Source organism: Tachyglossus aculeatus, chromosome 9, assembly GCF_015852505.1.
Source record: "Tachyglossus aculeatus isolate mTacAcu1 chromosome 9, mTacAcu1.pri, whole genome shotgun sequence".
Classification (NCBI taxonomy): domain Eukaryota; kingdom Metazoa; phylum Chordata; class Mammalia; order Monotremata; family Tachyglossidae; genus Tachyglossus; species Tachyglossus aculeatus.
In genome coordinates this window covers 39,353,073-39,373,104 of record NC_052074.1, presented here as the reverse complement: position 1 = coordinate 39,373,104, position 20,032 = coordinate 39,353,073, and the positions used below count along the sequence as shown (strand labels likewise).

Below are 20,032 nucleotides of genomic sequence, written 5' to 3'. Positions count from 1 at the left end.
ATGAGGTAACTGAGGCACAGAGAAGTGAAGTGACTTGCCCAAAGTCACACAGCTGACAATTGGTGGAGCCAGGATTTGAACCCGTGACCTCTGACTCCAAAGCCCAGGCTCTTTCCACTGAGCCACGCTGCTTCTCTGAGTATTCATTCATTCATTCAATCGTATTTATTGAGCGCTTACTGTGTGCAGAGCACTGTACTAAGCACTTGGGAAAGTCCAATACACCAAAAAGCAGTGACATTCCCTGCCCACAACCAGCTCACAGCTGTTCTCCCAAGCACTTAGTACAGTGCTCTGCACACAGGAAGTGCTCAGTAAATACAATTAAATGAGTGAACTCAGGTACTTCTGCCTGCCTCCCGCCTGCTCCCTTTCCACTAGCCCATGCTCCTTCTCTATGCCTCAGTTTTTCCATCAGTGAAATGGGAGTTAAAGCCCCATTCCCCCTCCACCTGAGAGTGTGAGCCGCTGTGTGAGACAGGGACTGTCTGCCGTCTCGTTACCTTTTATCTACCCCTGCTCTTAGTACAGGTTTTGGTGCATAGTAAGTGTATAAACCAGTACTACAATTATTTATAACCTGATTAATTTCGTTCATTCAATTGTATTTATTGAGCGCTTGCTTTTTGCGGAGCACTGTGCTAAGCGCCTGGGAAGTTAAGTTGGTTCCCCCTCCTTCCTCTCCCTCTCCTCCCCCCCATCCCCCCACCTTACCTCCTTCCCCTCCCCACAGCACCTGCATATATGTTTGTGCGTATTTATTACTTTATTTTATTTGTACATATTTATTCTATTTATTTTATTTTAATATGCTTTGTTTTGTCATCTGTCTCCCCCTTCTAGACTGTGAGCCCGCTGTTGGGTAGGGACCGTCTCTATATGTTGCCAACTTGTACTTCCCAAGCGCTCAGTACAGTGCTCTGCCCACAGTAAGCGCTCAATAAATATGATTGAATGAATGAATAGCATTTGTATAGCATTTTCATCACAAAACTCGATACTAGACCTGCTACTGTGTTCCCCAAAGACACGTTTTTCGAAGGGTTTTACCTTTTTTGACTCTGGAAAGCTGTCTCTCACTGTGGTTTTTAAAGGAAGAAAATAAAATAGAACAGTACAGTGCCTCAACGCTGGGAGTTGACGCTCCTCCTGACATGCCTATTCACCAGGGTGTGTGTCTTCTGGTGGGGGAAAAACGCTGATATTGGGGGTGCTAAGCAAGGTCTCCCCCAAATCTCCAAATTCAGCCTCCCCACCGCTCCATGGTAACTGTTCAAATGGATAAAAGGATAGTGTGCGTAACCGTCTCTGGCCCTTAAAGACCTCCAGGGTAAATGTTCAAGAATATTTACCCCTTGAAACTTGACAACGGTATTTTAAAAGACAAACTGTAGGTTTGTTACACTTTTTCAGAGGCTAAAAAAAACCCCATTCCTTTTAATGAATGTAGTGGAAGACCCCATCTGTCCAACTGGCCCGAGGTGACTAGAGTCAGGGACAGAAACTATCAACCTGAGTTTGTTGGCTTCTATTAGCAGCACCGTTAGTTGATAATTAACACGCTCAACCAGACCTGTGCACTTTTCTAAGCTGTTTCCCCCCAAGATATCTGCTCTGACAATAGATGCTTCTAGGCATTGTGTTGCCAAGATGAATTTCTCCAAAGGTAATTTTGCCGTGTTCACAGGAATAAGGAAAAAAAAAAAAACCACTGAGATGTGCCTTCTTATTTTCCGCTGCATTTTATTCTAAGAACACACAGTGTTGATGCCAACAGAATGAACACTGGATCAATCGTTTGTATTTATTAAGTACTTACTATGTGCAGCCTTCTTATTTTCTGCTGATTTTATTCTGAGAACACACAGTGTTGATGCCAACAGAATGAACACGGGATCAATCGTTTGTATTTATTAAGTACTTACTATGTGCAGCCTTCTTATTTTCTGCTGCATTTTATTCTGAGAACACACAGTGTTGATGCCAACAGAATGAACACTGGATCAATCGTTTGTATTTATTGAGTACTTACTATGTGCAGAGCACTGTGTTAAGTGTTTGGGAGAGTATAGTATGGTGCAATAGAATTAGCAGACATGTTTCCTGACCATAACGAGTTTACAGTCTATTGGATTTATCCAAGTTCCCAATGAAAAGGGCCGAGTTTTATCCAGATGGATTTTGTTTGAATGGTATTATCCCTTTATTGTACTCATTAAGCATGTACTATGTGGCAGGCACTGTACTAAGCAGGGAAGTAGTGTGGCCCAGTGGAAAGAGCACAGGCTTGGGAGTCAGAGGACGTGGGTTCTAATCCCGATTCCGCCACTTGTCTGCTGTGTGACCTTGGGCAAGTCACTTCACTTTTATTTGCCTCCGTTACCTCATCATCTGTAAAATGGGGATTAATAATAATAATCATCATCATAATAATGATAATACTAGCATTTATTAAGCACTTACTATGTGCAAAGCAGTGTTCTAAGCACTGGGGAGGTTACAAGGTGATCAGGTTGTCCCACAGGGATCCCCATTTTACAGGTGAGGTAACTGAGGCGCAGAGAAGTTAAGTGACTTGCCCAAAGTCACACAGCGGACAAGTGGTAGAGCAGGGATTTGAACCCATGACCTCTGACTCCAAAGCTGTGCTCTTTCCACTGAGTCACGCTGCTTCTCTGTGAGACTGTGAGCCCCACGTGGGACAACCTGATCTACCCCAGTACTTAGCATAGTGCTTGGCACATAGTAACCACTTAACAAATACCATCATTATCATCATTAGTATCCTCCCTTCAAGGCCCTGCTGAGAGCTCACCTCCTCCAGGAGGCCTTCCCAGACTGAGCCCCTTCCATCCTCTCCCCCTCGTCCCCCTCTCCATCCCCCGCTTCTTACCTCCTTCCCTTCCCCACAGCACCTGTATATATGTATATATGTTTGTACATATTTATTACTCTATTTATTTATTTATTTATTTATTTTACTTGTACATATCTATCCTATTTATTTTATTTTGTTAGTATGTTTGGTTTTGTTCTCTGTCTCCCCCTTTTAGACTGTGAGCCCACTGTTGGGTAGGGACTGTCTCTATACGTTGCCAATTTGTACTTCCCAAGCGCTTAGTACAGTGCTCTGCACACAGTAAGCGCTCAATAAATACGATTGATGATGATGATGATAAGCTAATCAGGTTGGACACTTTCCCTATCCCACAATCTTTTTTTTTTTTTAATGGGGGTTTGTTAAGCACTTACTATGTGCCAGGCGCTGTACTAAGTGCCGGGATAGATACCAGATATTTAGGTTGGACACAGTCCCGGTCCTAAATGGGGGCTCACAATCTAAGTAGGAAGGAGAACTGGCATTGAATTCCCATTTTACAGATGAGATAACTGAGACCCAGAGAAGTGAAGCGACTTGCCCAAGGTCACACAGTGGATAAGTGGCGGAGCCGGGATTAGAACCCAGGTCCTTCCCACTCCCAGGCCTGAGCTCTATCCACTAGGCCGTGCTGCTCTATTATATTAGTATATATAATTACTGACATATTTTTGGGTTTGGAAAGGATTACTGGTTACTTTCTCTTAAACTTGAGAAAGAGGGTTTTGAGTTTCAGTATCTGTAATGAATTGATTCCACCTTCGGCAGGCTTAGTTCCCACTAGATTGTCAACTCTTTAAGGGATCGTGTCTCCCAACTCTGTTCTGGGATATTCTGGGAGTCAAAATGTCATGGGTTCTGATTCCAACTCCGCCACTTGTCTGCTGTGTGACCTTGGGCAAGTCAATTCACTTCTCTCAATTGGGGAAGCAGCATGGCTCAGTGGAAAGAGCCCGGGCTTTGGATTCAGAGGTTGTGGGTTCAAATCCTGGCTCTGCCACTTCTCAGCTATGTGACTTTGGGCAAGTCACTTCACTTCTCTGGGCCTCAGTTCCCTCATCTGTAAAATGGGGATGAAGACTGTGAGCCCCACATGGGACAACCTGATTACCTTGTATCTACCCCAGCGCTTAGAACAGTGCTTGGCACATAGTAAGTGCTTAACAAATATTATTATTATTATTATTATTATTATTATTATTATTATTATTATTATTATTATTATCTGTGCCTCAGTTACCTATCTGTAAAATGGGGACTGAGACCAGGAGCTCCATTTGGGACAGGGACTGTCCAACCCAATTTGCTCGTCTCCACCCCAGTGATTAGTTCAGTTGCCTGGCACATAGTAAGCACTCAACAAATGCCATAATTATTACTGTTACTCTACCAAGTGTTTAGTTCAGTACTCTTCACATTGTAAGTGCTCAATAAATACCCATGATTGATTGATTCCGACCTTGTGCTAGACTCCACATGGAAATAAACAGTTAATCCATAGTATCTTTTGAGATTGTACCTGGACAGAGCACTGTACTAAGTGCTTGGGAGAATACAGTAGTGTTCTTAGACGTGATCCTTGCAGCTTAGTCTGGCGGGGAGATAAACACTCAAATAAATTACAGGTCGGGGGAAGCCATCAAGTATAAAAGTCTGTTCGTAACTTCCGTGGACAGAGTTCTCAAGTGCTTTGAAGGTGTGGAAGTGTTGAAATGGCAGTACCTGGGGAAATTTGGGTGGAGAGATGAGACATGATTTAATCAGGGAGGCCTTCCTGAAGGAGATGCGATTTTTGAAGGGGCCTGAAGATGGAAAAAGCAGTTTTCTGCCAGGTGTGAAGGGGCAGGATGTTATCAGCGGGACAGAGGTGGTGAGCAAGAGAGATGAGAGAGATGGGAACGAGGCCCAGTGAGAAGGTTGTCTTGGGAGGAGAAAAGATTGCGAGCCGAAGTCTAGTGGGACGGTCACTATTGAGCACTCACTATGTGTGGAGCAATATACTTAGCACTCGGGAGAGGACAATGCAACAGAATTAGCAGATGCATTTCTTTACAGTCTAGATGGGGAGACAGACATTGTTGTGAATAAGTAACTTATGTCATTTAAAGATATGTTCCTAAGTGCTGTGGATTTGGGGTGGGGTGAATAATTAATTTTGGCATTTGTGAATATCATGTATGCGAAGGTTACAGATCCAAAGGCATAGACAGGAGGGAGAATAAATAGAAGCAGGGATAGTTGAGGGTCATGTCAGGGCTAAGCGCTCAATAAATACGATTGATTGATTGATTAGTGAGGCCTAGTAGAGTCAGAAGAACCCGGGTTCTAATCCCGGCTCTACCATTTTTGTCTGCCTTATGACTTTGGGCAAGTCACTTCACTTCTCTTTACCTCAGCTACCTCATCCGTAAAATGGGGATCAAGACTGGGACATGGACTGTGTCCAACCTGACTGGCTTGTATCTAACCTCGGTGCGTAGTCCAGTGCCTTTCACATTGTAAGTGCTTAGCAAATAAAAATAAACAAAAAAACAAACAAAAACAAAAGCAAAAACTGTTTTTACACACTAAATCTGCTTAGAGGTTTTTACAGAAATCCCCTGAACCATTCATCTGTAAAGTCACAGTAACCAAAGGTTCGCTTTGGATTTCCCGCAGTCAATATTCCCTACACATGCCAAGGACTGAGACTGATATCAACATAGGGAAATTCAGGAAAAGTCTCCATTTTGCGGGGGCGGGTGGCAGTTTGAGAAAGTGAAAGCGTACCATGATGTGAATCATGAATACTTCAGGGCTTCAACCGCTGCCATCCTTCAACATACAGGCCTTGTCCATCCAGGAGGAGAGTCCTCAGTGTTATAAGTCTGTGTTTTCTTACCGCGGAATAGCTCTTTTGAAGGAAATTGCAAACAGGCAGCAGGCTCCCACAGACCAAACAGCAGAGCTACTGAGGGTAACGTCATTTTAATAACGGGCTGCCGTGACTCCTCAACTTCAAAGAGCCGGAGACGGAATTCAGACCCCTCAGCCTCTGGTTTCGTACGGGGAGAGAGAGATCGGAGGCCAAGGAATGAGAAAGACCGTTGCCCTGAAATGGACCACAGTCCGCACACCGGCCCTGTAGACAGGGAACACTTTCCGTTTCCATGCTTTAGTCATAAAGCAGAGAAGAAAATGGAAAAAAAAATAAAACAACAGAAATGCCAAAGATGTGCCGTAGCTTTCAGGGGGCAAGTACCTGCAAAGCAGTCCATGGCTAGCATGATCTGACTATTCGGCTGCCTTTCAGTCATTTTCGTTTTAGGTAAAATGTCGGCAGATGGTAGCTATCTAGTTGAACAGTGATGTGTTTTCTTTCCTCTTTCCTTTATGGAAAAAAGCTTCCAGAAAACTTTTGTTCCTTAATAAGTTCAGCATGTCTGCAGTTTTCGTTGCCAGACTCCTATCAGACCCTTTCTGAAAACGTCAGGTCCTCGTTAGGGAGCCTCAATCTGAGAGGGCTTTTTAAGCACTCAGTACAGTGCTCGACCCACAGTCAGCGCCCAATAAATGGCATCGATCGATTAGGAAGGCCGGCCCGAGAGGCTTCTCGCGAAAGGAGGTGGGCTGGAAGCATCCGTCCCGTGGTGCAACCCAGAGCCTCGCACCCGGTGGTTCTGCCAACCCCACAATCCCGTTGAGAGATTTGAATCGGGGCCAGGCCTTGGCCGTTTCCCGTCTCTTCCACCCGGCAGAAGAGGCCGGAGTTTTTAGTCGGATCGTTGGGCCGGGCCAATTGGCGTAAGCGGGCCGGAATCCCAAGGGTCAGGGGCCGCGATGGGTGTGGTCGGCGATGAGCATGACAAATCCAGGAGGGGTGGAAAAGCAGCGGGAAACCTCACCGAAGGCGTCGAAAGACCTGCCTGTGGTCGGCCTCTGCTGCTTGCCCCGTACAATACGAGGGGAAGTCCCCCTCGGCCTAAGCGGGCTCCCTCTGAGTCACCTCGCTCGCGTTTTCGTTCGGCTGGGGCCCCGGGGAAGCTGCGTTGAAATCGGGTCCTGTGATTCAGTATTTCCTAGTTTGAAATTTTCAATATTCGACCCGTCCTCAACAACTGTCATCCGATCTCTGTTTTACTTTTCAGTTAGTCATTGCCGGCGTTTCAGTCGGGCAAGCCCGTGTTGCCCTTTCAGCTGGCAGACCGAGAGGTTTCTCTGGATTTCTCATCCACTCTGGCTTTCTCCGGCTTGAATTTCTGTCCCCCCCTACCTTTTGATGAATTTTCAGGGGAGGGCGAAGGGGGAGACATTATTGACTCATTTGTTTACCTGTCACATGTAGATTTCAAGGGGCCTTATGAGTGTAAACACCTGAAGCCAGATGTTGATTAATTTCTGAATTTCAAGCACCCCCAAGATATGTCCTCACAGTGTTGGGATCTACTTAGCTTTAATCAGCCTCATCCTCATCGTTGACGATATCAGCTGGGTACACAGCACTGCGGTTCGCATTTATAGTTGGTCTAATGGAAGCAGCGCGGGCCCGGCTCTGAAGTCGAATCCCGCTTCCCCCTCTTGCCGTCCCTGGGACCTTAGGCAGGTCACTTACCTTCTCTGTGCCTCGGTTTCCTCTCCTGCAAAATAGGGCTCCAGTTCCTATTCTCCTGTAGGCAGGGAGCCCCAAGGAGGGGCGGGACTGTGAACTGTTTGTATCGTATCCACCCTGTCAAGTGGTAAACTCCTAAGAGATGATGCTACGTTATTGTTTTTATAGACATATGGGAATCTAGAGCAGAGGAACTTACAATCTTAAAGGAGATATGGGAATTCACAGGCAGAGTAGACGTACACCTGTCCAGGCTCCGGGTGAAAAACAGTAAGCCCGGATTGAAGCCGTGAGAAATAGCGTGGCATAGTGGAAAGAGCACAGGTCTGGCAAGCAGAGGACCTGGGTTCTCTTCCCGGCTCCGCCACTTGTCTTCTGTGTGACCTTGGATAAGTCACTTCACTTTTCTGTGCGTCAGTTCCCTCATCCGTATAATGGGGATTAAGACTATGAGCCCCATGTGGGCCATGGACCGTTTCCAACCTGATGATCTTGTATCTACACCAGTGCTTAGAATGGTGAGCCTGTAGCAAATACCATTTTAAAAAAGTCACAAGCTGAATAGCTTTCCAAGGGAGAGAGAGGTAAAGGTGAGAAGAGCCCGGGACGTGGAAGTCAACCTTGAGGAACACTCAAGTTCAAAAGTACGGAAGGGAAGAAGAGCCAACTTTGGAAACTGAGAAGGAGTGATCCCAGCCCTTAGAACAAAGCTTGGCACATAATAAGCACTTAACAAATATCATCATTATTATAGAGGCAGAATCAAAACTGGGACAGCAATGTGTGAGCGTCACCGGGAAGGTCAGCATAGCAAAAGGAGTAGACAAGTAGGGTAATAGTATTTATTGAGCAGTCCCTGAGTGTGGGTCACTGTACTACTCAATCACTCATATTTGTTGAGCGCCTACTGTGTGCAGAGCTCTGAACTAAGAGTTTGGGAGAGTCCAATATAAATGCATCCGTTTATTGTTCTACTGAACTCTCCCAAGAGCTCAGTACAGTTCTCTGCACACAGTAAGGGCTCAATAAATACCATCGAATGAACGACTGAACAGAGTTGGCGGACATGGTCCCTGCCCTCAAGAAACTTACAGACTAAGTGCTTGGGAAATATAAAACAAATTGGTGTCCTGTTCCCAGTCTTTAAGGAGTTTTCAGTCTGAGAACCAAGGAGAATCAGGATAGAGTAGAGCCATGGGATTGTGTCAGAGAGAGAGAGAGGTCCTTGGCCACCACAAGGAGAGTAGAGACGGAGGAGTGGACAGAGGGATCACAGAGGGAAAAAAGCAAGTTGGAAAAGGAAGGGAAGTCAGCCAGGGTTTATGGATCGGAAACTAGATCGTAAACTCCCTGAGGGTAAGTTGTGTGTCAGCTTGTTCTGAGGACCCTCCCAGTAGGTGCTCAGGAAATACCATTTGGTGATCAAATAGTCCTATTTATCGAGCATTTACTGGGTGTAGAGTGCTGTACTAAGTGCTTGGGAGAGTGCAGTATAGAAGAGTTAGTAGACACGTTCCCTGCCCATAAGAGAAGCAGCATGGTTCAGTGGAAAGAGCAGCGGCTTTGGAGTCACTGGTCATGGGTTCAAATCCCGGCTCTGCCGATTGTCAGCTGTGTGGCTTTGGGCAAGTCACTTATCTTCTCTGTGCCTCAGTGACCTCATCTGTAAAATGGGGATTAAGACTGTGAGCCCCAAGGGGGACAACCTGATCACCTTGTAACCTCCCCAGCGCTTAGAACAGTGCTTTGCACATAGTAAGCGCTTAATAAATGCCATTACCATTATTATTATTAAGTGTACAGTTCAGAGGGGGAGGCAGACACTAGTATAGACATATGAAATTCCAGGTAAATACATAAGTGCTATGGTGATGATTGATTGATTGATTGATTGAGGAGTGTAGACATGGGATGTGTTCTAGAGATGTTTTTGTGTAGCAGGAGCGAGTTGGGGCAGATTTGAAGGCAGAAGGGAATGATCCATGGTTTGCGCACAGTAAGCGCTCAACAAATACGATTTATTGATCGACTGATCGATCCAGTGAAGGCAAGTAGGTAGAGTAGAGCAGCAGTGGGAGGAAGGAGGGTGTAAGCAGACATTTCAAAGAAGGTGGGGGACATTCAGTTAAAGGGAATCCAGTTGAATGAGGCCTTATGGTGTTTTTTCTGGGAAGGGGTAGATTTTACAAAAGTGACTTCAGGGCTGTTTAGATGATGTATCACCTAGGTAATAACCCAGCTCGTGGGTCATGGTTAGGGAAAAGCCTCCCTTTCTCTACTGCTAATTTGCTGTGAGACTTTTTTACAAGTCACTTAACCTTTGGCTTCCCCTTCATCCAGATATTTTACAACTGTCTGGTTTGGGGGTGGCCGAGGGAGCCAGGGAATTAATGGTTGAACAACAATATGATGTTGTGGTTTTTATTTTTTTTTTGAAATAAAAACATCTCCCAGTCAAATAGCATATGGGCCATTTCATTTCTGCCCTCTCATAGGTGGCGGGAGACAGAGGGGAGAGTGGTGAAGGTATATCATTAGTCTGGGAGTTTGGAACCTCACCAACGTGTCTGTCGATCGGACGTAAGGTCCGCTGTGGATTACTCCTAAAACTGCCCGATCAGGCTGAACAGTAAAGCCACCATTGGTGATAACCGTAATTAACCCAAACGATCATCTTTCACTTCAGCGGAGTCAGAGAGCTAACAGAGGTTTTTGCCCACGTGGACGAGGATGCTCCAATCTTCCCTAGAGGAGACATTGCAGGGCGAGAGTCAGAATCACCACGGAGTGACTGGAGCACTCTTTCCTCCTCTGAAAAAAAAGAAAAGAGAAACACCCGTCAGGTTTAGCATTGCCTGTGGTCTTTGTGAGCAAACGCAGCATTTCATACTTATGACAGAGCGGTTGTAACTCACTAACACAAAACAGTTATCGTGCATAGCGACATCTCTGGGTTTCAACCCCGGGGAATAGAAATATTTGAATCTGTGAGTGCATAGAAATTTCCCACCCATCAATATTATATCTAATATATATAATATCTAACGTGGGGAGAAAGTTGGAGCGGCCCAATGGAGCTAAATATACTTGGCTGCTTTCTTGGAAATGAGATATCTTTGAAGGGACGTGGAGCAAAGGGGGTTGGGGGCTCCGCTGCGGCTGGTGTTTTGAAGGCAGATTTCCTCACGCCTGGCAGAAGTCATCCCGTCTCCCAGTTTCCCGTCTCCCTCTTCCCCGTCAGGGATAGGTTGGGCGGTGTTTGGGGTGCGGAGTTGGGTCACGTCGGCCCAGAAGGAGAGCAGAAGGGCAGAGCCTGGCCTTGGCAGTCAGACCACCTGAGTTCTAATCCCTGCTCCACCTCTTGTCATCTGTGAGACCTTGGGGAAGTCACTTCACTTCTCTGGGCCTCAGTCAAGCCGTCCAGTCAATCCTATTGAGCTCTTAAAGCCCGCCGTTGGGTAGGGACCATCTCTATATGTTGCCAACTTGTACTTCCCAAGCGCTTGGTACAGTGCTGTGCACACAGTAAGCGCTCAATAAATATTATTGAATGAATGAACAGTATACTGTACTGAGCGCTTGGGAGGCTACATTGAGAAGCAGCGTGTCTCAGTGGAAAGAACACGGGCTTTGGAGTCAGGGATCATGGGTTCAAATCGCAGCTCTGCCAATTGTCAACTGTGTGACTTTGGGCAAGTCACTTCACTTCTCTGGGCCTCAGTTCCCTCATCTGTAAAGTGGGGATGAAGACTGTGAGCCCCATGTGGGACAATCTGATTACCTTGTATCTACCCCAGCGCTTAGAACAGTGCTTTGCACATAGTAAGCGCTTAACAAATACCAACATTATTATTATTATTATTATCTGTGCCTCAGTTCCCTCATCTGTAAAACGGGGATTAAGACTGTGAGCTCCACGAGGGACAACCTGATCACCTTGTAACCTCCCCAGCAGTTAGAACAGTGCTTTGCACATAGTAAGGGCTTAATAAATGTCATTATTACATTATAACAGAATTGGTAGACATATTCCCTGCCCCTAATGAACTTACAGTCTAGAGTCTCAGTTTCCTCATCTTTTTTTTTTTTTTCAAGTGGGATTTATTAAGCACTTATTATGTGCCAGGCACTCAGCTAAATTCCGGGGAAGATCCAAGCTAATCAGGTTGGACACAGTCCATCACAGTCTTAACCCCATTTTACAGCAGACCAGTGACAAGTGAGAAGCAGTGTGGCCTAGTGGAGAGTACAGACCTGGGAGACAGAAGGATCTTGGATCCAATCCCGGCTCCATCACTTGTCTGCCGTGTGACCTTGGGCGAGTCACTTCACTTCTCTGGGGCCCAGTTCCCTCATCTGTAAAATGGGGATGGCGACTGTGACCCCCATACAGGAGAGGGACCGTGTCCAACCTCACAATCTGTATCTACCCCAGCACTCAGTACAGTGCCCAGCACATAGTAAGCACTACCCAACTGCCATGAAAAGAAAAACAATAAATAAAAGCCATCCCGAGAGCCAGGCCTGAATACTGGTGGCATCAGCGCTTAGAACAGTGCTTTGCACATAGTAATAATAGTAATAATAATGACATTTATTAAGTGCTTACTGTGTGCAAAGCACTGTTCTAAGCACTGGGGAGGTTCCAAGGCGATCAGGTTGTCCCATGGGAGGCTCACAGTCTTAATCCCCATTTTCCAGATGAGGTCACTGAGGTCCAGAGAAGTGAAGTGACTTGCCCAAAGTCACACAGCTGACAAATGGCAGAGCCGGGATTTGAACCCATGACCTCTGACTCCAAAGCCCGTGTTCTTTCCACTGAGCCACACTGCTTCTCTAAGTGCTTAACAAATAACATTACTATTATGATGATGATGATGATGATGATGATGATGATGATGATGAAGCCGGGCAGTTTCCCCCATTGCCATTGTCCTTGCGGACCATCAGGGAGAGGCATGGCAGACCACTGTTGGGTAGGGACCGTCTCTATATGTTGCCAACTTGTACTTCCCAAGCGCTTAGTACAGTGCTCTGTACACAGTAAGTGCTCAATAAATATGATTGAATACAAATACGAATGGTGAGAGACACCGTGGAGGTCTCACCCTGCCTCCATTTCCTCTTGTTTGGATCCCTGGGTCAACCGCTCCGAATGCTCAGTGAGTGGAGCTTCATTTCATCCCGGAACCACAACGCCCCTCTCAAAATTGTAACAACAGCAGAGGCCCTTGTGTTGGTTGTGGTTGTGATGGTGGTGGTGGTTGTCGTAGTAAATAGTAGTGGTAGTAGCAGTAGTAGTGGTATTTACCTGATCTCTACTGGGTCCTTCTAGACTGTGAGCCCACTGTTGGGTAGGGACTGTCTCTATGTGATGCCAATTTGTACTTCCCAAGCGCTTAGTACAGTGCTCTGCACATAGTAAGCGCTCAATAAATACGATTGATTGATTGATTGATTAGTACAGTGCTCTGCACACAGTAAGGGCTCAATAAATACGATTGATTGATTGATTGGGAAAATACGATAGCAAAACTCATGTTCCCTGCCCACTAGGAGCTGACAGTCTTATTGCGAAGACAGACGATCAGAAGTATTTACAAAGAATGGGAGGAGGAGGAAGAATAAGGATAATATGAAAGGCAATATAAAACAGAATGAAATATCGGAATAAGTAATTCCATGTTCAGTAGAGTGCACCACACATACACTGAAACACACACACACACACATACTCACAATAATTGATTTTATAGAGCACTCTGTGCTGAAAATGGGTATAAGGGCATGTATGCCAGGGGTGGCTGTTGGATTGATATGACCTCAGGATTTGGGAATTAACCAAGAAGGACTTCTAGGAGGAGATGGGAAGCAACATGGTATAATGGAAAGAGCACAGGTCTGGGAGTGAGAGGACCTGGGTTCTAATCCTAACCCCGCCACTTGTCTGCTGTATGACTTGGGGTAAGTCACTTTTCTGTGCCTCAGTTCCTTCATCTGCAAAATGGGGATTCAATATCTCTTCTTCCTTCCTACTTAAACTGTGAGCCCTGGGTGGGACCTTATTTTCTTGAATCTACTGCAAAGCTTGGTAGAATGCTTGGCACAAAGTAAGTGCTTAACAGATATTATTAATATTAATTATTATTATTATTATCATCATTGTTATTATTATTATTATCATTATTATCCGTGTGTCTGAGTAATGAAATTGCCCAGTGGAAGAGACAGAGGGAGATTCCAGTGGTGGAACTAAAGAGCTAGTGACTCAGGATGCGGAAGGGAAGGAGGAAAAGGAGGAGGATGAAGGGGAAGAAGAGAGTATGGGGATGGGGGAAGGAGGAAAAGGAAGAGGAGACGGAGGATGAGGCAGAGTTAAGGAGGGCAAAGTGAATTTTTCTAACCTAGTGTCACGAGGAATGTACTCAATAAGGGGAAGAAATACATTTTGAGAATTCTCTGAATGCACTTAGAAAACAAAAGCACCAATATTTTTTAATGGTTCAATATATCTCACGTCCCCGGACGGATACGGTCTTCAGAAAAGCTTTTCTGTGCTTCTAGGGACTGCATATTAAATATGAAAGGTTTAAGATTTAAGAAAAGGCTGTTCTTATTGGGACTCATCATTTAAAAACATTATGACTGTTTCACTATCGCCATCAAATCTCTAGATCATCTAAACCTCAAACTCTGTGTTGCTCGTAATTACCTGGTTATTTCAGGTGAAAATGTGTTGGGTTTTTGGGGTCTTTTTTTGTTTTTGGTCGGTCAAAAATGAGTCATTGAGATTTGAATGTATTTTGGGTCTGGATTATTCATATTCAGTTGCTAATGTAATCCCGGTCTGAAAGTATATTTTGGTTGTGGTATATAACATCTTAAGCGGTTAAATAGTATTTTGATTATGTAAATGAGAAGGTGCTTTTTGGTGATTTGAACATATTTTTTCTGAGTGTCCCTTATAGAGTACCAAGAATCGTATTTTGCAAATGAGACATCAAACAGGGATCCAGAAGTCACACGCGGAAAATACACCGGCTATTTTGAGATTCAGTTTTTCTGTGGGTCATAGAAGTGGCCATGACTTCTCATCCTCAGAAAGCCGTAAACCTCCATGCCGCTGAGAAAGAAAAGATCACTCTGTATACACTGAGAAAAAAAAAAAAAAGACTTGGGCACAGAACAAAAATTCCACCAAAGTTACAGGGACTCAGGACTCCTGATTGTGCTAGGTGGGCTGACTCGCTTCAGAATTGACTCTCTGGCCCTCTCTCATAGGTTCATATTGTATTTTCATGTAAGAGTACGAGTTGCCTGTCGTACAAATAGCATCATTATTATTACAAGATCGCCAGGAATGTCAGCCATTGTGATCACTCCCCTAACTGAAGCGTGTGGCTTCCGAGCTGAAATAAAATATGAACAAAACTGGGGGGAGGGAAGAGGGGTCGATGAATCAATCAAGACATTTACCGATCGCTTACTGATCGATATATGTTGCCAACTTGTACTTCCCAAGCAGTTAGTACAGTGCTCTGTACACAGTAAGCACTCAATAAATACGATTGATTGATTGATTGATTGATTGATTGATACATACGATTGAATGAATGAATGAATACTGAGGGCTCGGCACCATACCGAACGCATAGGAGAGCACACCTAGAACGTAAGTTCTTCTGTTAGACTGTAATCTCCCGAGGGCAGAGATAGGGTCTCCCAACTCTTGCTCTCCCCCAGTCGCTTAGTACAGCGCACCTCACACAGTCAGCACTCCATCAATGCCACCGATTGATGGAAAGATTGCTCTGTAAGAAATGGCGAAGGTAGAACGGACGGGAATGACTCTGATCTTGGAAGAACGTGGGTCTTACTTCGGAGGTCATTTAGCTTGATTATTTCTAGAGTCTAACTTCAGTGGGCTCCAGAGCTCGGGAGAACCAAGTTTTTGCACCGTTTTACTGAAGATTCAGCTGCGTTATTCCTTTGCTCGTACAACGCTTCCCCCATATTTCCTCCTGAACTAGCAGGAGCTTTCCGTCCCCACAGAGAACATCATACAGTCAATCAATCAAACAATCGATCAGTTGTATTAAGCGCTTACTATGTGTAGAGCACTGGACTAAGAGCTTGGGAAAGTGGGACAAAACAGAAACAGCAGACACATACCCTGCCCATAATGAGCTTACAGTCTAAAGGACAACCTTACAATCTACAGACTAGAGTCTAGGGAAGCGGTGTGGCCAAGTGGATAGAGCCCGTGCTGGGAGTAAGAAGGACCTGGGTTCTAATCCCGGGGCTCTGCCTCTTGTCTGCTATGTGACCTGGGGCAAATCACTTCACCTCTGGGCCTCAGTGACCAATCTGTAAAATGGGGTTTCAATCAATCAATCAATCAATCATATTTATTGAGCACTTACTGTGTGCAGAGCACGGTACTAAGCGCTTGGAAAGTACAAGTTGGCAACATATAGAGACGGTCCCTACCCAACAGTGGGCTCACAGTCTAGAAGAAAGAGTGGAGATGCCGGGGATTGAACCCAGGGCCTCATACATGCGAAGCATGCGCTCTACCACTGAGCTACACCCCCCCTTTCAATCCTATGCTGTCCTACTTAAACTGTGAGTCCCATATGGAACAGAGACTGTGTCCGACTTGATTACCTTGTATCTACCCCAGCACTTAGAACAGTGCTTGGCACGTAGTAAGTGCTTAAAAAATACTATTATTATTATTATTATTATTATTATTATTATTATTATTATTATTATTATTATCACAGTCCAGAACTATTGAAATCCATGGCTCCACAGCACTATCCCCCCTTGACCCCAAAGACGAACCGACACACACGCTTAGCTTCACTTGGAACGTGTCTGTGTGTTATTCCTTTTTCTTTCTGCTAGAATAGGAATAACTCCAGTTGAAACGTCCTGTCCATATCAGAGCTTACTAGAAGAAGCATTGTTGTTAATTATGGGGGAAAAAATGACAGATTGGTGGACCTTACTATTTACACTTTTTGAAAAAAATCTCAAAGTAAAGTCCGCCTACTTTTCAATCAATCAATCGTATTTATTGAGCGCTTACTGTGTGCAGAGCACTGTACTAAGCGCTTGGGAAGTACAAGTTGGCAACATATAGAGACAGTCCCTACCCAACAGTATCAAGTGTGGTGATTTTTGTTGTCCTTGTACGTCGGCTGTGGCCGTCTGATTTGGGGGAGGCCCGGCAGGCTGCTTTTTGTGGGGTGACGCAGGGATCGTCATGTCAGGGTCTGCAGAAGTGTCACTTTTGACAGCCCCTGGGGCTGGACCTGCCACCCTCTCTCCCAGATGAGCAACCTGCGGGAGTTGAGGGAGTCTTTAACCGGAGTTTGGGTGATCTACCGACCCCGGGGTTTATTCCTCCGGGCCTCACTGCCACAATGACGATCTTCAATCTTCATTAAGAATAATAATAATAATAATGATGGCATTTGTTAAGCGCTTACTATGTGCAAAGCACTGTTCTAAGCGCTGGGGGGGATACAAGGTGATCAGGTTGTCCCACGTGGGGCTTACGGTCATCATCCCCATTTTACAGATGAGGTAACTGAGGCTCCGAGAAGTTAAGTGACTTACCCAAGGTCACACAGCAGACATGTGGCGGAGCCGGGACACGAACCCATGACCTCTGACTCCAAAGGCCGCGCTCTTTCCACTGAGCCACGCTGCTTCATTGTCATTGTCATTCTGCGGGACCCTGGCATTGGGGGCACTAAGGACTTGGGGGGCTGGGAGAAGCTCTCCCGAAGGCGTGCAGGAAGGTGGGGCAGAAAGTTGGTAGACAGGGTGATGGTTCTCTGACCATTTCATCCAGAAGCCCGAGGCCATCAGAAACCCTGCCCGCTACTTCAAGGAGAGAGTTGTGCTCAGTGCTTGGGAGAGTACAGTTCAATAAAAGGCACGGTCCCTCCCCTCAAGGCGCTTTCCATCTAAATAATAATACGACTACTACTGCTACTACCGCTAATAATAATGTCGGTATTCGTTAAGCACTTCCTATGTGTCCAGCACTGTTCTAAGCACGGGAGTAGATACAGGGTAATCAGGTTGTCCCACGTGGGGTTCATAGTCTTCATCCCCATTTTACAGATGAGGGAACTGAGGCACTAAGAAGTTAAGTCACTTGCCCAAAGTCACACAGCTGACAAGTGGCAGAGTCGGGATTAGAACCCATGCCCTCTGACTTCTAAGCCTGTGCTCTTTCCATCATCATCATCATCATCAATCGTATTTATTGAGCGCTTACTATGTGCAGAGCACTGTACTAAGCTCTTGGGAAGTACAAATTGGCAACATATAGAGACAGTCCCTACCCAACAGTGGGCTCACAGTCTAAAAGGGGGAGACAGAGAACAAAACCAAACATACTAACAAAATAAAATAAATAGAATAGATATGTACAAGTAAAATAAATAAATAAATAAATAGAGTAATAAATATGTACAAACATATATACATATATACAGGTGCTGTGGGGAAGGGAAGGAGGTAAGATGGGGGGGATGGAGAGGGGGACGAGGGGGAGAGGAAGCCAAGCCAAGCTGCTTCATAATAAGCTAATAATGATGCTGGTATTTGTTAAATGCTTTCTCTGTTCCAGGCAATGTACTAAGCGCTGGGGTAGATACGAGCAAATTGAGTTGGACATAGTCCTTGTCCCACGTGGGGCTCACAATCTCAATTCCCATTTTACAGATAATAATAATGATGATGGTATTTGCTAAGCTCTTGCTACATGCCAAGCACTGTTCTAAGTACTGGGGTAGATGCAAGGTAATCAGGTTGTCCCACATGGGGCTCACAGTCTTAATCCCCATTTTACAGATGAGGCAACTGAGGCACAGAGAACTGAAATCATCATCATCATCAATCGTATTTATTGAGCGCTTACTGTGTGCAGAGCACTGTATTAAGCGCTTGGGAACTACAAATTGGCAACGTATAGAGACAGTCCCTACCCAACGGTGGGCTCACAGTCTAAAAGGGGGAGACAGAGAACAAAACCAAACATACTAACAAAATAAAATAAATAGAATATTTATGAAATGACTTGCCCAAGTCACGTATTTATTGAGGACCATGTGCGGAGCGCTTGGGAAGTACAAATTGGCAACATATAGAGACAGTCCCTACCCAACGGTGGGCTCACAGTCTAAAAGGGGGAGACAGAGAACAAAACCAAACATACTAACAAAATAAAATAAATAGAATATTTATGAAATGACTTGCCCAAGTCATGTATTTATTGAGGACCATGTGCGGAGCTCTGTACTAAGCACTCAGTGAATTAACCCGGAGGATGGGCAGCAGGATGAGGCTCTGCTGGTCTCTCTGGCCCCTGTGCTTGGACTTCAGGACCATCGACCGTCCGCCGAGGCAGAACGAGTGGGCCGCCACGCGAGCCAGAAAAAAAGACCTTCCTTCCCCTTCCTCGCCCTTCCTCCCCCTCACCCAGCGATGATCCCAAGGTTAGAGTTGAAAGTCAAAAGTGTGGTTTGGTGTTGTGGCTTTGGCGGTGACGCCCTGCGGTCGGGAGCGTCGTATGCCCCTCCAGCGTCCTGTGGTCTTCCCTGGTTTCTCAACTGCCTTTTGTGGGCGACTTCAACCTTTGAAGTTGGTGGCCGGGAAGCCTATCGTTGCCATCTCCTTCTAGACTGTGAGCCCACTGTTGGGTAGGGACCGTCTCTATATGATGCCAACTTGGACTTCCCAAGCGCTTAGTACAGTGCTCTGCACACAGTAAGCGCTCAATAAATACGATTGAATGAATGAATCTTCTTCTCCCCCGCCACCCAACTCCTCCTGGGGGTGGGAGGGGGAGGTCAGGGGCCCGTCCCAGGCCCTGGGCCACCTGCTCTGCACATAGTAAGCGCTCAATAAATACGATTGATGATTTGGGCTCCTGGGCTCTGGGCCGATGTCCAAAGTTTACCAGCCTGGACCGCGCCTGGCCTTCCGCCCCGAGGAGATCATGCAGGCATCCCAGCCGCTGCTTTCTGCTTCTCCCGGCCCGCCGGAGGAACTCCCGACCTCTCTAGCTATTTTCAGGAAAGTCTGTGGATATTGGATACATATTTAATAGCCCGTCGATCCCCACCCCGCTAAGAAAAAAAAAAAAAAACACTTTCATCCTTAACCTTGACTTCCTAATGTGGCTTAGAAGGATTTTTTTTTTTCCTCCCCAGGTTCATGATGCAATTAAGCTGATTGCCTCTAATAGCAGATAATAGTGGAAACTGCCTATTCATTCAGGGGGCATGGGGAATCCCATCATCAGGCGAGGAATGGAACATCTTCACCCCTGGGAGCACGGAGGTGACGATAGTCCTCACAGCAGGAATCAGTCAGTATTTACTGAGCACTCACTGTGTGCAGAGCACTGCACTAAGCTCTAGGGAGAAGCAGAGTGCTCTAGTGGAAAGATAACGGGCCTCAGAGTCGGAGGGCCTGGGTTGTAATCCTGGCCCCTCCACTTAATAATAATAATAATGATGATGATAATAATAATAATGATG

General features: G+C 45.6%; 1 protein-coding gene and 1 non-coding gene across 2 annotated transcripts in view; one reads left to right on the top strand and one right to left on the bottom strand.

The window, feature by feature from the left end:
- GTDC1 (glycosyltransferase like domain containing 1) overlaps positions 1-20,032 on the top strand; it is a 287,497-nt gene that overhangs the window by 78,101 nt on the left and 189,364 nt on the right. The gene's annotated exons all lie outside the window — the stretch shown is intronic.
- Positions 15,989-16,060, bottom strand: TRNAA-CGC. The gene has a single exon. It is a non-coding gene; the product is annotated as a tRNA-Ala (tRNA).